Source organism: Muntiacus reevesi, chromosome 13 (genome assembly GCF_963930625.1).
Source record: "Muntiacus reevesi chromosome 13, mMunRee1.1, whole genome shotgun sequence".
NCBI lineage: Eukaryota > Metazoa > Chordata > Mammalia > Artiodactyla > Cervidae > Muntiacus > Muntiacus reevesi.
The window spans coordinates 69,147,758-69,165,362 of record NC_089261.1 but is presented as its reverse complement, the minus strand read 5'-3'; positions in this window follow the sequence as shown (position 1 = coordinate 69,165,362).

Here is a 17,605-nt window from a genome sequence, read left to right as displayed (position 1 = left end):
CCGCTTTGAGTTTGCCCACAGGGTCAGAATTTAACTTGTTTGTCACTGAAAGAAAAGGTATGGCCTTGGGAGTTTTGACACAACCCCGAGGGCCTCACCAGCAACCTATTGCTTATCTAAACAAAGAATTAGATGTAATTCCACGTGGGTGGCACCACTGCCTAAGAGTAATTGGGGCAGCGGTTTATTAGCACCTGAAGCTTTAAAAATAATTAATGGACGAAACCTTACTGTACTGACTTCTCATGATGTGAGTGGAATCTTAAATTCTAAGGTTAATATTTGGATGACAGACAGTAGGCTTCTTAAATATCAGTCATTGTTGTTAGAAGGACCAGTAACTAAGCTTAAAGTTTGTGAAAATTTAAATCCTGCTACTTTCTTTCCTGAGAGAGAAAATGAAACACCTGATCACGATTGTTCTCAATTCCTAACTTTAAACTATGCAGCTCAGGAGGATCTAATGGATACCCCATTAGACAATCCTGACATGGAAATATTTACAGATGGCAGTTCTTTTGTTCGGGATGGAAAGCGTAAAGCAGGTTATGCTGTGGTGACTGCTGAACAGGTTTTAGAAGCAAAATCTCTCCCCCAGGAAACCAGTGTCCAGTTAGTGGAGCTTGTGGCTCTGAGCCGAGCTCTAGAGTTAAGAAAAGGGCAACGGGTAAATATCTACACGGATTCTAAGTATGCTTATTTAACTTTACACGCTCATGCTGCAATATGGAAAGAAAGACAGTTTAAAACAGCAACAGGAGAACCAATTAAGCATTTCAGAGAGATTGAGAGACTTTTAACTGCTATCTATTGTCCTAAAGAAGTAGTGGTTATGCATTACAAAGGGCACAGCAGGGATGGGAGTAAAGTAGCCGCCGGTAACCTGTTAGCGGACTCTCAAGCCAAAAAAAGCGGCACTTTATGAAACCCCCCTCCCTACAGATGCCTTTGATCTGGACAGGTCCTGTGGAACAGGAAAAACCACAATATATTGAGGAAGAATTAAAAAGATATGAGAAAAGAGGAGCAAAGATCACTGATAAAGGATGGTTACAGTCCGAGGATGGACGATTAATAATTCCTGAAAATGCTCAGTGGAAAATTCTTAAGGGTTTGCATCAGAGTTTTCATTTGGGTGTAGAAAGTACTTACCAGATGGCTTCTCGTTTGTTTGAAGGTAAAAATGTAATGAAAACTTTAAAGAACATTATCAAATGGTGTGAGGTTTGTCAGAAAAATAACCCAAAGACTGAAAAGCTAGCAAAATCTGGATTACAATGAAAGGGAAAGTATCCTGGAGAGGACTGGGAAATTGATTTTACTCATATGCCAAAAGCTAATGGATATTCTTGCTTACAAGTTTGGGTGGATACTTTTACTGGATGAATTGAGACTTTCCCCTGTCGTGGTGAAAGAGCTAAGGAGGTTATAAAGATTTTAATCCATGAAATCATCCCCAGGTTTGGGCTGCCACGGAGCCTTCAGAGTGACAATGGCTCTGCCTTTAAAGCTGCTGTAACTCAGGGGGTGTCTAAAGCTCTAGGAATAGAATATCACTTACACTGTTCCTGGAGACCCCAACCCTCAGGAAAGGCTGAAAAAGCTAATGACATTATCAAAAGACATCTGCTCAAATTAGCTCAAGAAACGCAGGACAACTGGATTAAAGTCCTATCCATAGCTTTAATGAGGGCTCGAACTGCCCCAAAAAAGGAGGGACTGTCCCCCTTTGAATGTATTTATGGAAGGCCTTTCTTACGCACAGACATTGTTATAGATCCTGAAGCCTTGGAGTTAACTAATTATGTAACTCAGCTCTCAGCTTTTCAACAGGCATTAACAGAACTCCGGCAGACGACTCCTGACCCAGCCTCTGAATCCAGCAAGCCTCTATTCGAGCCAGGAACCGAGGTCCTCATAAAAACATTGGGGTCTGGGGGCCCATCCCTTGAACCCCTCTGGGAAGGCCCTTACCAGGTCATTCTTTCTTCTCCCACAGCTGTCAAAGTGCCAGGAATTGATTCATGGGTACATCACATTCGAGTCAAGAGGTGGCACCCTGACCAGAACTAAGTGATGTCATTTTATGTTTTTACTTTCTATGCTCTGACTTTATATGTTTCAGGTGGGTCTGATAATCTATGTGAGCCTACTTCTGCTGACTCCAGAAATCCTGAGTCTGCCGTTTGATCCTCAAGACAATGCCTTCCTGTCCTGGGCTCACTCCTATGCTGCATTCCACAATCAGTCTAACTGCTGGGTCTGCGGAGCACTCCCCTCTTCATCAGTGGAAGGCTTCCCATGGTGGACATCTCCACCTCAAGGAAAAGACTTTCTCCAGGTCTGCGAATATCTTCGACAACAATCACAGGTGATGCCTCTTCTTCATCTGATGACATCTAACAACCCTAGAATGGACTGGTGCAATGCTTTGTACCATAACTATAGACATAATGTGACTTTTAATTTTGATTATACACTGTCTCAGTTTAATGACTATTTTGCTACACATAAGACAAATAGGTCTAGATCTGATAGTTTTTTACCTGATGTTTATCAAATATGGTATGAGGTTATATGGCTAACTCCTGAAAAAGGACGTCTAATATCTACTGCCCCTATATGCTGGGAACAAACAGAGCCATACCCCAAAGTTAGCCAACAACTTAATCACATTGATTGGAAACAACTGGGATTTTTGCCTCAGGAAATATGTAACATAATCATCCCCCTGTTTTCCAACCCTAGTTCCTGACATCCCTTTGTCTGGCCAGGCACTAATTGGGACTGGATATCTCAGTCACGCTGGCTTGCTCCAAATGGGACTTATTGGATATGTGTCTCTTACCTGTGGGCTTGGCTTCCCCCTGGTTGGATAGGGAGAAGCACCCTGGGTCTAGCCTTTACTCATGGCTTTATATTTTCAGAGCTTCCAGAGAAACCTGCTAATTTACCCCACCTTAAAACTCGGTGGGCAAGGTCTGTATTTCACTGGCATGATTATTTGGCTGTAGTGTTTGTCCCTTCTTTGGGAACTGCAGATGTTATGCTTCGAGTGGATGCTTTGACTAATTTTACTCAACAGGCATTACAAGATTCTCAAAAAGCGATTTCAGCTCTTAATGCTGAACAAGCACAAATTAGAAAGGTGGGTTTACAAAACAGATTGGCTTTAGATATTCTGACAGCTGTGCAAGGAGGAATTTGTGCCATCATTCATACCCAGTGCTGTACATATATACCTGATATGAGCACTAATGTTACTCACTTCACTAAACACATGAACAAGATGATTGGGGCCATGGATACTCCTGAAGCCTCGATTGCCTCACTTTGGGAGACGTTAACTAGTTCCCCATGGTGGAAATCTATCTTAACGACAATAATTCTGATTGCTTTGTTTTTGCTGTTTGCTCCCCGCATCTGTAACTGTGTAACTGGATTTCTTTCTAGTCGCATGAAAGCTTTTAAGTTACAAATGGTTGCTCAAACTCCTGCTATCACTGCAGCTTCTTCCGACTACTATTTGGGGCCCCTGGATCAGACATCCTCACTCTGAGGATTAGGAGAATATGTTGCCTCACCAATTTAGGGACAATGCCCCTTGTCAGCTCGGAAGCAGTTATGGGATGAGAACGACGCCCCTTTTCTCTAGGCAACATAATTCTCCTAAAAGAAAAGGGGGGAATGAGAGGGTAACAGGTAGGAAGGCCAGGGGTCTCCAAATGGAGGAAAAAGGCTGCAAGTGCCAGACAATTTTATCTCTCTTAAGCGGCTGGAAGAAACAAGCCAGCCATATGTTTTTCCTTCTCTATACAAATTTAAAAAGAGGTTTCTCTTAAAATGCTGTGTTGCCATGACACCTGGTTTCACCTGAAGCTAACTACTCTCAAACCTTGAGCTAACCCATACATTTCTTTTTCTTATGGAAATGTTGCCTTAAGCTATGTTAATGTACCCCAGACTCTATCTTCAAGTTGGTTCCGCCAAATGGCCTAACATACTTACTCAGATATTTTTCCCTAATCTATGTAAACAAAGCTATTTGTTTGGTAATCAGACCTTCTACAAGATTCAAGTCAATCTTACGGTCAGGGATGAATTATCTGGTGCCATTCTAAATTCTAAGATATTCCTTTCTTTTCATTAACAGACTGTGAGTGACTATATAACATAGAGCTAAAGACTAGGAGGGGGTGCTCTTTTGCCCCCTTCTGATGCCTATGTCAGAAGCTTTCTCTATCTCCTTTATACTTTAATAAAACTTTGTTACACGAAAGCTCTGAGCGATCCAGCCTCATCTCTGGCCCCGGATTGAATTCGTCTCTTCTGGAGGCCAAGACTCCTGGCATCTTACCGTTCAGCAACAACCTTTCACTGTGACACCCCCTTGGCTTCCAAAAGAACTGCAGGCCAAACAGACCTTGCAAGTTGGCACCAAGAGGTCTCTGAAAGGCTAAAAACACATTTGCATTTAGCTGTTCTTTCTCTTAAATACATGTATTTTTCATGTGTGCAAACACATGTTAGTGTCCACAGCCTTGAAATTCTGAGGCCAGCCCTGCTCCCCTCCTCTTTACTTCCTGAATTACTCAACATTTTTGTGCTCTCACGACCTTGTAGCTCTTTCATTGGATGTTTCATGCTTCATTAAATTTTTGTTTATATTCTTATTCCCAGTGTAAGCTTGATACACACACTGCCCTATTTTTAAAATGAAAAATGTAGCCTAATAGTTTCTCAAGAAATATTTGGTTAACTGATGTGCATGGTATATTATTTACTGGAGGCAGTAATGCAGTAGTTAGAAGTCACAAGTCTTTGGGACTTCAGTGTCGGTTCTGGATCTTTATTCATTAGCTGCTCTTACATTTTTTTTTTTAAAACCTGATATATAAAACATGAATTTGCCAGTTGCTGAGACAGAGTTTGCTGTGATCAGTGTATTCTCTTGGCAAAACGCTGTTAGTCTTTGTCTGCCTCATTTTGTATTGCAAGGCCAAATTTGCTTGTTACTCCAGGTATCTCTTGACTTCCTACTTTTGCATTCCAGTCCCCTACTATGAAAACGACTTCTTTGCTTTCTCTTCCTCTTCACTTTCTGCCCTAAAGAAAAAGAAAGTGAAGTCGCTCAGTCGTGTCCCACTCTTTGGAACCCATGGACTGTAGCCTACCATGCTCCTCTGTCCATAGGATTTTCCAGACAAGAGTACTGGAGTGGGTTGCCATTTCCTTCTCCAGAGGATCTTCCTGACCCAGGGATCGTATCTGGGTCTCCCTCACTGTAGACAGGCCCTTTACCGTCTGAGCCACTTTTGCCTCTAACAGCTCAAATATATAGCACAACTTCGATTAGTGAGTCACTATTATTTATTAAATGTTTATGGTATCAGTTCAGCCATGTTCGACTTTTTGCAACCCTGTGGACTGCAGCATACTAGGCTTCACTGTCGATCACCAACTCCCGGAGCTTGCTCAAACTCAAATCCATCGAGTTAGTGATGCCATCCATCCATCTCATCCTCTGTCTTCCCCTTCTGCTCCTGCCTTCAATCTTGCCCAGCATCAGTGTCTTTTCCAATGAGTCAGTTCTTTAATCACGTGGCCAAAATATTGAACCTTCAGATTCAGCATCAATCCTTCCAATGAATATTCAAGACTGACTTCCTTTATGATGGACTGGTTTGATTTTCTTGCAGTCCAAGTGACTCTCAAGAGTCTTCTCCAACACCACAGTTCAAAATCATCAATTCTTTGTCACTCAGCTTTCTTTATGGTCCAACTCTCACATTTATACATGATTACTAGAAAAACCATAGCTTTGACTAGAAGGACCTTTGTTGGCAAAGTAATGTCTCTGCTTCTTAATATGCTGTCTAGGTTGTGCATAGCTTTTCTTCCAAGGAGCAAGCATCTTTTAATTTCATGGCTGCAGTCACGATCTGCAGTGATTTTGGAGCCCAAGAAAAGAAAGTTTCTACTGCTTCCATTGTTTCCCCGTCTATTTGCCATGAAGTGATGGGATCAGATGCCATGATCTTAAGTTTTTGAAAGTTGAGTTTTAAGGCAACTTTTTCACTCTCCTCTTTCACTTTCATCAAGAGGCTCTTTAGTTCTTCTTTGCTTTCTTCCATAAGGGTGGTGTCATCTGAGGTTATTGATATTTCTCCTGGCAATCTTGATTCCAGCTTGTGCTTCATCCAGCCCAGTGTTTCTCATGATGTACTCTGTATATAAGCTAAATAAGAAGGGTGACAATATACAAACTTGTTGAACTCCTTTCACAATTTGGAGCCAGTCTGTTCCATGTCTGGTTCTAACTGTTGCTTCTTGGCCTGCATACAGATATCTCAGGAGGCAAGTAAGGTGGTCTGGTATTCCCATCTCTTGAAGAATTTTCTACAGTTTGATGTGATGCACACAGTCAAAGGCTTTGGAGTAATGAATAAAGCAGAAGTAGATATTTTTCTGGAACCCTCTTGCTTTTCTATGATGCAACAGATGTTAGCAATTTGACCTCTGGTTATTTTGCCTTTTCTACATCCAGTTTGAACATCTGGAAGTTCTCAATTCACATACTGCTGGAGCCTGGCTTGGAGAATTTTGAGCATTACTTTGCTAGCATATGAGGTGAGTGTAGTTGTGTTTGAACATTCTTTGGCATTGCCTTTTTTGGGGATTGGAATGAAAACTGACTTTTTCCAGTCCTGTGACCACTGCTGTTTTCCAACTTTGCTGGCATATTGAGTGCAGTACTTTCATAGCATCATTTTTAAGGATTTGTAATTGCTCAATTCAAATTCCATCACGTCCACTAGCTTTGTTCATAGTGATGCTTTCTAAGGTGCACTTGACTTCACATTCCAGGATGTCTGGCTCTAGGTGAGTGATCACACCTTCGTGATTATCTGGATCTTGAAGATCTTTTTTGTACAGTTCTTCGGTGTATTCTTGCCACCTCTTCTTAAAATATTCTACTTGTGTTAGGTCCATACAATTTCTTTCCTTTATCATGCCCATCTTTGCGTGGAATGTTCCCTTGGTATCTCTAATTTTCTTGAAGAGATCTCTAAGCTTTCCCATTCTACTGCTTTCCTCTATTTCTTTGCATTGATCACTGAGGAAGGCCTTCTTATCTCTCCTGGCTATTCGTTGGAACTCTGCATTCAAATGTGTATATTTTTCTTTTTCTCCTTTGCCTTTAGCATCTCTTTTTTCTCAGCTATTTGTAAGCCTTCCTCAGACAATCATTTTGCCTTTAAGCATTTCTTTTCCATAGGAATGGTCTTGATCCTTGCCTCCTGTACAGTGTCACAAACCTCTGTCTATAGTTCTTCAAACACTCTGTCTATCAGATCTAATCCCTTGAATCCATTTGTCACTTCCACTGTATAATTATAAGGGATTTGATTTAGGTCATACCTGTATAGTCTAGTGGTTTCCCTACTTTCTTCAATTTATGTCTGAATTTTGCAACAAAGAATTCATGTTCTGAGACACAGTCGGCTCACGGTCTTGTTTTAATTGAATGCATAGACCTTCTCCATGTTTGGCTGGAAAAATAATAATCAATCTGATTCAGTATTGGTCATCTGGTGATGTTCATGGGTAGAGTCTTCTGTTGGGTTGTTGGAAGAGAGTGTTTGCTATGACCAGTGTGTTCTCTTGGCAAAGTTCTGGTAGCCTTTGCCCTGCTTCATTCTGTACTCCAAGACCAAATTTGTCTGTTTCTCCATGTAACTCTTGACTTCCTCCTTTTGCATTCCAGTCCCCTATGATGAAAAGGACATCTTTTTTTGGTGTTAGTTCTAGAAAGTCTTGCAAGTCTTCGTAGAACCTTTCAACTTCAGCTTCTTCAGCATTACTTGTTGGGGCATGGACTTGGATTACTGTGTTACTGAGCGGTTTGCCTTGGAAATGAACAAAGATCATTCTGTCATTTTTGAGATTGCATCCAAGTACTGCATTTTGGACTCCTTTGTTGACTATGATGGCCATTCCATTTCCTATAAGAAATTCTTGCCCACAGTAGTAATTGTGGGCAATTGTCATGTAATTCAGATGTAATTGTCATCTGAATTAAATTCACCCATTCCAGCCCATTTTAGTTCACTGATTCCTAAAATGTTGATGTTCACTCTTGTCATCTCACGTTTGACTACTTCTGATTTACCTTGATTCCTGGACGTAACATACCAGGTTCCTATGCAATATTGTTCTTTACAGCGTTGGACTTTAATTCAATCACCAGTCATATAACAACCTGGGTGTTGTTTTTGCTTTGGCTGCATCTCTTCATTCTTTCTGGAATTATTTCTCCACTCTTCTCCATTAACATATTGGGCACCTACCAACCTAGGGAGTTCTTCTTTCAGTGTCATGTATTTTTGCCTTTCCGTACTGTTCATGGCGTTCTCAAGGCAAGAAGACTGAAGTGGTTTGCTATTTCCTTCTCCAGTGGACCGCGTTGTGTCACAACTCTCCACCATAGCCCATCTGTCTTTGTTGGCCCTACACAGCATGGCTTGCAGTTTCATTGAGTTAGACAAGGCCATGGTCCATGTGAGAGACTGACTGTGGGGGAAACTGGATCCTGCTGTGTTGAGCTGGGCCATGCTCAGTAAATCTTTAATTCAATTTTCTGTTTATGGGCAAGGCTGTGTTCCCTCCCTGTTGTTTGACCTGATACCAAACCTTGGTGGAGTTAAATGAAGATGATGTTGGCCTCCTTCCAAAGGAGGCACTGCTGCATTCAGTGCCCCCAACCCTGCAGCAGGCCATGGCAGACCCATGCCTCTGCCAGAGACTCCTGGACACTCACAGGCAAGTCTGAGGCAGTTTCTTGTAGGGTCACTGCTCCTTTCTCCTGGATCCTGGTGCATGCAAGGTTTTGTTTGTGCCCTCCAAGAGCCTATTTCCCCAGTCGTATGGAAATTCTGTAATCAAATCCCACTTGCCTCCAAAGTCAGTTTCCCTGGGGGTTCTCAGTCCCTTTTCCAGATCCCCTGATGGGAAAATCTGTTGTTGGCCCTATAACTTTCTTAACAGTGTAAGAATTTATTTGGTATAATTGTTCTGCAGTTGGTTGTCTGCTTGGTGGTTCTAAGGTGGGGTTAATGACAGCCTCTTCCAAAAGGGGCTTATGCCATATGCTGTGTGACCCAGGTCTATTGCACCCAGAGCCCCTGTCACTCTGGCAGGCCCCTGCTGACCTCTACCTCCTCAGGAGACAATCAAACTCTCACAGGCAGGCCTGGATCAGTCTCTGTGGGGTGTCTGGATCCTGCTGTGCAGTAGGTTTTGTTTGAACCCTCTGAGGCTGTCTGGCAGATATGGGGTTTGAATTCTAAATGTGATTTTACCCCTTCTACCATCTTGCTGGGGCTTCTCCTTTGCCCTTGGATGTGAGGTATCTTTTTTGGGGGGGATCCAACATTCTCCTGTCAATGGTTGTTCAGCAGTGAGTTGTGATTTTGGAGTTCTTGCAGCAGATAAGCACATGTCCTTCTACTCAGTCATCTTGTGTGCAACTTGTGTGTAGTTTATGGTATATCAGACACTTTTCTAAGCTTTGTTTTAAAATTTTGCTACCAAGATAAGGCAAAATAAAATCAGTTAATTACTCATTATCTACTAATGAGCTATTTAAATAGATAAGATTTAGCCTCTGCTTTTGGAGTTTCAATAAACACCTTACCTTACTGTCCCTTCTTATAAGAATATGTTGTTTACATGAGCTTTAGACCTAATGCTTGTGTCCCTCCCCCCAGAATTCATATGTTAAATCCCAATGCCCATTGTAATGGTATTTGGAGGTGGGGCCTTTGTGGGGTGATGAGGTCACAAGGATGTAGCAGTTATGAATGGATTGGTGGCCCTATAAAGAGACCCCAGACAACTCCCTTATCCCTTCTGCCTTGTGAGGACACAGCAAGAAAATAGCCATGTATGAACCAGAAAGTGGGCAAGAGCCCAGACACTGAACCTGCTTGTGTCTTGAACTCCAGCTTCCAGAACTTTGGGAAATAAATGTCTGTTGTTTATAAATACCAGTCTATGATACTTTGTTATAGTAACTGAATGGATTGAGGCAGCACACAGTATCCATAATTGTAACAATCTTTTCCAGGAGAAACACATTTAACTCCCTTGAATAAAAATGAAGGATATCCTTGCTTTTCACAGTGGCAATAAATTGCTAGATTACAAGACTTGTACCATGATCTCTGTTTCATTTTGTAAATATGCTTCCATCTCTCTGGAGACCTCCTTATTCTCTAAATATATCCACACCAGATGTTAACCAAACAAGATTATCTTATAAGTATATACCAATCCCTTTTTGTTCATATAAAATCAACTAAGTGAATGTATTCTAATTTCTGCATCACATTTTTCTTTATATGTTATCTTTAGAATAAGCCAATTAAAATATTTATTATAAAATTATTGCATGTATTTATTATGTAAAATAAATGTGGTGAGAGATGAAAGGCATATAAACTAGCAGTTTGGGCTTATTAGGCAGAAAAAAATATTCATAAAAGCTGGTAATTTCCAGGGGCTTAAGTGTCAGTTGAGTGCAATAGTGTAAATTTATCAGAAGATGAATAAACTTAGGTGATGTGAGTGCTTTGTGATTATCATTGATCCCCAAAATATGCATAAATATTTGCATTCACATGTATCTAAATGGAACTACACTGGTCTCAACAGTTTCTCTGCTTTGAAGTGGATAGAAAAGTGTTTCAAGTCCCTGATCAAAGCATCTCCTGATCGCCATGAAGCCAGAAGAGACGTTAGTGAATCACATCTCCCAAATAGGGTGTTTTCTTCATGAGCGCCATTAAAGTGATTTATGAATCATGCAAAAGCTGTCAAGTTGGCACAGGAAAAAGTGAAAGTGAAAGTCACGTCTGATTCGTTCAGGCCCCATGGACTATAGCCCATGGAATTCTCCAGGCCAGAATACTGGAGTGGGTAGCTGTTCCCTTCTCCAGGGATCGAACCCAGGCCTTCTGCATTGCAGGCAGATTCTTTACCAGCTTAGCCACCATGGAAGCCCAAGAATACTGGAGTGGGTAGCCTATCCCTGCTCCAGAGGATCTTCCCAATCCAGGAATTGAACCAGGGTCTTCTGCATTGCAGGCGGATTCTTTACCAATTGAACTACTAGGAAAGCCCTTTTTATTTGGTACAGGGAAGTTATCAAATACAGAAATCATTTTCCCTGTTTGAACATGTCAGGGGCAAGCTTTGGTCAGGAGGAGGTTCTAACTCAGCAGATTGTCTGGAAGGGATGTCCAAGGCAAAGCTTGATAAGCTGGATGTGTAGTTTTTTTATAATTAATTTTTATTGAAATATAGTTGATTTACAATGTTGTATTAGCTTATGCTGTACAGTTAAGTAACTCAGTTATATGTATATTCACTCTTTTAGATTCTTTTCCCATACAGATCATTATGGAGATTTGAGTAGAATTCCCTGTGCTATACTATCTATTTTATATATCTATTTTATACTATTTTATAGTAGTGAGAGAGTTAATTCTTAGGTAGTCTGGGGTCTCTGAGGAGGAGAAAGGGGTCTGGGACTCTGGAGGAGAAAATGACAAACATTTTTTGTTTAATCCCAGAGTTAATGATTACACAACAAAACAACTCATCTTGCTCAAGGGTATGTTTTTACTTAAGCTCTGAGAAGGAAATGGCAAACCCACTCCAGTATTCTTGCCTGGAGAATCCCATGGACAAAGGAGCCTGGAGGGCTAAAGTCCATGGGGTCACAAAGACATAACTGAGTGACTAACACACACACACACACACTGTACCAATGTTTATATAACAGCAGTGTATTCTGCTTGAGGACATGTTTCTCCTTAAGAACCTTTTGACTAATCCTGTCATTTTGAAGTGTATGTTGTGGGAAAGGGTCTGGTAAGATCTTTCTATTGTTAGTTCTAATCTTGTTATCTTAAAATGTAAATTGTGGGAGTGGGTCTGGTAAGAAGTGCATAACCTAGAGACATTCTTTTGATCTACAGTAATAACCAATTGAAAAAGTATATAACTCCCTTGCTAAGATTAGCGAGTGAGCACTCTGTCCTTCTGAAGTCTATGTCAGAATCTTTCTCTGTCCTTTTTCACTTCTGCCACCCAAAAGTTCTGAGTGATCAAGCCTGGTTCTGAGTGATCCTGAAGCTAAATCTTCTTTGGAGATCAGGTTTCTGACATTGTTCACTATCAGTAGTGTGTATATATCAATCCCAGTCTCCTAATTTATCCCTCCCTGCTTTGTCCCCCAGTAACCGTATATTAGTTTTCTACATCTCTGACTTCACTTCTGTCTTGTAAGTAAGTGCATTTGTGTCCTTTTCTATATTCCACATAGCCTTTTGTACCTATTTACATTCCCACAAGCAGTGTAGGAGGGTTCCCTTTTCTCCACACCCTCCCAAGCATTTATTGTTTGTAGATTTTTTGATCATGGCCATTCTGACCAGTGTGAGTGTAGTTTCTATTTGCATTTCTCTAATAATTAGTGATGTCGAGAGTCTTTTCATGTGCTTTTTGGGTTGTTTGTATATCTTCTTTGGAGAAATAGCTATTTAGAACTTTTGTCCATTTTTTTTTTCTTTTTCTTTTTTTGATAGTGAGCTGCACATGTTGATTATTTTGGAGATTAACCCCTTGTCAGTCACTTCATTTGCAAACATTTTCTCCAATTCTGTGATTGTCTTTTTGTTTTGTTTATAGTTTCCTTTGCTGTGCAAATCTTTTAAGTTTAATTAGGTACCATTTGTTTATATTTGCCTTAGAACTACCATATGATCCAGCAATCCTACTCTTGACCATATATCTGGAAAAAATAATAATTTGGAAAGACGCATGCACCCCGATGTTCATTGCAACACTATTTACAATAGCCAGGACATGGAAGGAGTCTAAGTGTCCATCAACAGAGGAATGGATAAAGTACAATGGGATATTACTCACCCATAACAAAGAATGAGGTAATGCCATTTGCAGTGACATGGATGAACCTAGAGACTGAAGTAAAGTCAGTGAAGTAAGTCAAAGAAAGATATATAATATCACTTATGTGCAGTGCAGTGGTTTTAGTCATGTCCAACTCTATGACCCTATGGACTTAGTCCACTGGGGTCCTCTGTCCGTGGAATTCTCCAGGCAAGAATACTGAAGTGAGTTGCCACGCTCTCCTCCAGGGATATTCCCAACCCAGGGGTCAAACTTGTGTCTCTTGAGTCTCCTGCACTGGCAGGCAGGAGCCAGTTACCAGCACCACTTGGGAAGACCTATATGTGCACTTATGTGTGGAGTCTAAAAAATGGGTACAAATGAACTTATTTATAAAACACGATCACAGATGTAGGAAACAAACTTAAGGATACCAGGAGATATGGGAGAGGGATTGATATATACACAATACTATATATAAAATAGATAACTATTAAGAACCTACTGTATAACACAGTAGCCCTATTTAATACTCTATAATGACCTATATGGGAAAAGAATCTTTTAAAAAAAATGGATATATGCCTATGAATAGCTAATTAATTTTTTCTATACAGATAAAACTAACATAGCATTGTAAATCAACTGCACTCCAATAAAATTTTAAAAAGGAAAGGAAAGGAAAAGTCATGTGGAGATTTTACTGTTACTTTGCATTTTAGCTGTGTGCTAGTCATATAGTTTTTCATCACTAGATGGCAATATAACACTAACAAAAAGCTAAGAAAATTTATTTTCCCCATTTTCAAAGCAAGTTTAACGTACGCTATCACAGTTTAAAGACAGCCGTCTTGTAGACTTTTGGATAGCAGCCATCCTTACTGGCGTGTAATGGTACCTCACTGCGGTTTTGATTTGCATTTCTCTGATAATGAGTGATGTTGAGCATCTTTTCATGTGTTTGTTAGCTATCTGTATGTCTTCTTTGGAGAAATGTCTGTTTAGTTCTTTGGCCCATTTTTTGATTGGGTCATTTATTTTTCTGGAATTGAGCTGCAGGAAAATGTTCATCGCAGCACTGTTTATAATAGCCAGGACATGGAAGCAACCTAGATGCTCATCAGCAGATGAATGGATAAGGAAGCTGTGGTACATATACACCATGGAATATTACTCAGCCATTAAAAAGAATTCATTTGAATCAGTTCTAATGAGATGGATGAAGCTGGAGCCCATTATACAGAGTGAAGTAAGCCAGAAAGATAAAGAACATTACAGCATACTAACACATATATATGAAATTTAGAAAGATGGTAATGATAACCCTATATGCAAAACAGAATAAGAGACACAGATGTACAGAACAGACTTTTGGATTCTGTGGGAGAAGGTGAGGGTGGGATGTTTTGAGAGAACAGCATTGAAACATGTATATTATCTATGGTTCAACAGATCACCAGCCCAGGTTGGATGCATAAGACAAGTGCTCGGGCCTGGTGCACTGGGAAGACCCAGAGGGATCGGGTAGAGAGGGAGGTGGGAGGCAGGATCGGGATGGGGAATACATGTAAATCCATGGCTGATTCATTTCAATGTATGACAAAACCCACTACAATATTGTAAAGTAATTAGCCTCCAACTAATAAAAATAAATTAAAAAAAAAAAGACAGCTGTCTTGAGAGGGGTAATTGTGTACTAGGAGTAAAAACAAAACAAAAAGAAAACACAAAATATATCAAAAGCACACCAAATTTTTAAAAAATAAAAGTGCAAAGTCAGCTTGCTCTTAGGAGTAAAAAGTTTTCTAACCTCTTTTGTTTCAGGCTTCAGATAATTCAGACTTGTAACTTGATTTTTCTGTTTGGAATATGCTGAAATAATCCTATAACATTCTTCTTTCTTATTCTTGGAAGAGATTTTGATACCTCCCAGATTCGAGCAAGCTTTTGAAGAAAGATTTCCATATTGAATTCTTTTGATTTGTTTCTTTAGTGATACAGACAAACAAAAGAAGCTAATTTTGTAGTTGGTTGCTTCCAATATAAGTGCTATGGAGAAGAATAAAGCTGTGAAAGGAGAAAAACTGCACAGAGTAAGAATCTGCAATTTTTAATGGTGCAGTGAGAAAGGGCCTTTTTGAGAGGGCGAACTTGAAACTTGAAAGAAAATTGAAACTTGAAAGAAATGAGAGAAATAGCTGTGGTCAGAGATGAGAAAGTGCGAACTCCTGGAGCAAGCAGGAACACATCTGGTGAGTTCAAGGAGCTGCATGGAAGCCAATGTGGCCAGAAGGAATAGAGAGATTTAAGGGACTTGTCAGAGAGGTAGAGAGTGGCAGACCACGTGGGGCCTTGTAGGCCATTGAAACACTATCTTGGTCAGAGCCAGGAGCCATAATGTTCTGAATAGAGACACCATCTTACTGATAAGAGGATCACTCTTGCTGTTGTGACAAAAGTTTTAAAGGATCAAAGAGGGATGCCAAGATACCCAAAAATCAGATAAATATTATAGTAGTATGGATGTGGATGGTATTGAGAAGTGGTAAAATTCAGGTTAGACTTTGAAGGTACGGCTAATAGAATTTCCTGGTGGATTAGATGGAAATTAAAAAAAGTTTATTTTTTTAATTGGTGGAAAATTGCTTTACAGTTTTGTGTTGGTTTCTGCCAAACAGAAATGTGACCCAGTCATAATTATATATATATCCCCTCCTTCCTGAGCCTCCATTCCTTCCCCCCATCCCATCCTTCTAAGTCATCACAGAGCACCAGACTGGGCTCCCTGTGCTATTTAGCAACTTCCCACTAACTATTTCACAAGTGACAGAGCATACATGTAAATGCTACTTTCTCAGTTCATCCCATCCTCACCATACCCTACTATGTCCACAAAACCATTTCTACTGGGTTCATCAGTACCATTTTTTTCTAGTTTTGGATGGAACATTTTTAAAGAGAGCAGGAGATAAAGAGAGGAGGTATGATCATTTGTCTGTTGGACAGACATTTGGTCTGACCATCTTAAAAGTAGAGGAGCCACTAATTGAGATGAAAGAGACTGAGGATGGGGCAGGCTTTGAGGTTAAGGACCTGGAATTCAGTTTAAGACAGGTCAAGGTTGAAATGTGTGTTGATCATGCAGGGGTCAATAACTTGTCTCAGTTGGAGGTATAAATTTAGGAACTGACATCATTACCATTTCATGGTATTGAAAGTTACAAGCTGGATGAGTGAGTAGCTTAAGAGTCTGTGAAAGGGAATCAGAGGGGATCTGAAGGATGAAGAAATTAGCTGGTGGGCAGTGATAGGAATAACTTTTCCCTCAATGGCATCACTAATCTACTAACCTACCAATGAAGTGAAAAATGGAGGAACAGACTAATGATAGGCTTTCTTTGTTAGATACCAGACAAGATTCTGGTGGAGAAGGAAATGGCAACACACTCCAGTATTCTTACTTGGAGAATTCCATGGACAGAGGAGCCTGGTGGCCTAAAGTCCATGGGTTTGCAAAAAGTTGGATATGCTGTTACAACACACAGACAAGATTCTTGGAGTCAGAAGGTAGCTTTCCGTCAATAGGTATATAAGCTTTCAAATGCAGTATTGAAGAAGGTAAAATCCTAGCACTTTTCCTGATAGTTCCTAAAGAATCTCATATGAAATGAGGTGTGAGCTTTATCATTGAAAATGACTTTGTACTTGTGTGTGTGAGAGCAGGAGAGGTCTGAGGGCAGTTGTTATCAAGTGATGGCAGCACACATTGTCTCTCTCACTGGGAACTGAGTGTATTCTAGGGACTGAGTGTGTATTCATCATTGTAAGTAATAGTTTCTGAGAGTATGGGCCCTTGGGTCAGACTGCTTGGGGTTGAGTTTCAGGGCTGCCACTTATAAGCTGTGTAACTATAAGCAGATTGTTTAAGATTTTGTGCTTTATTGCCTGTTTTAGCCAAAAAAGGCATAAAGCTAGTTTTACCATGATAATCAGATGAGAATATAAAAAGTTACTCAAAGTACTTGAATGATAAATAGTAAGGCTTCAATGGTAGGGCTTCCCAGGTAGCTCAGTGGTAAAGGACAAGCCTGCCGATTTAGGAGACATGACATGTGGGTTTGATCCCTAGGTTGGGAAGATTACCTGGAGGGCGGCATGGCAATCCACTCCAGTATTCTTGCCTGGAGAAGAGCTTGGTGGGCTGCACTCTATGGGTTCACAAAGAGCAACTGAAGTGATTCAGCACACACAAGACTTTGATGGTTGTAATCACACAGTGATTTTACTGCTTTGCATCACCAGGGAATTAAATTTTATGATGAAGAATATGGAAGCAGTCAGACACTTTTCTGGTTGAGAAAAATAGACTATATTAGATAATAAAATTTGTATTTACTATCTATCATGGTCGGCATGCTGCAGTCCATGGGACTGCAAAGAGTTGGACATGACTGAGTAACTGAACAACAACATGGTTTTACCTAGATTCTCAAATAGAAAGACTGGAAAATAAAGGCAGACTTCCTACAGGTAAAGCACTGTGCATTCATTGTCTTATTTTATCTTTACAATACTGTATGGTAGGTATAATTTATCCCATTTTTTAGCTCAGGAAACTGAAGCTTGG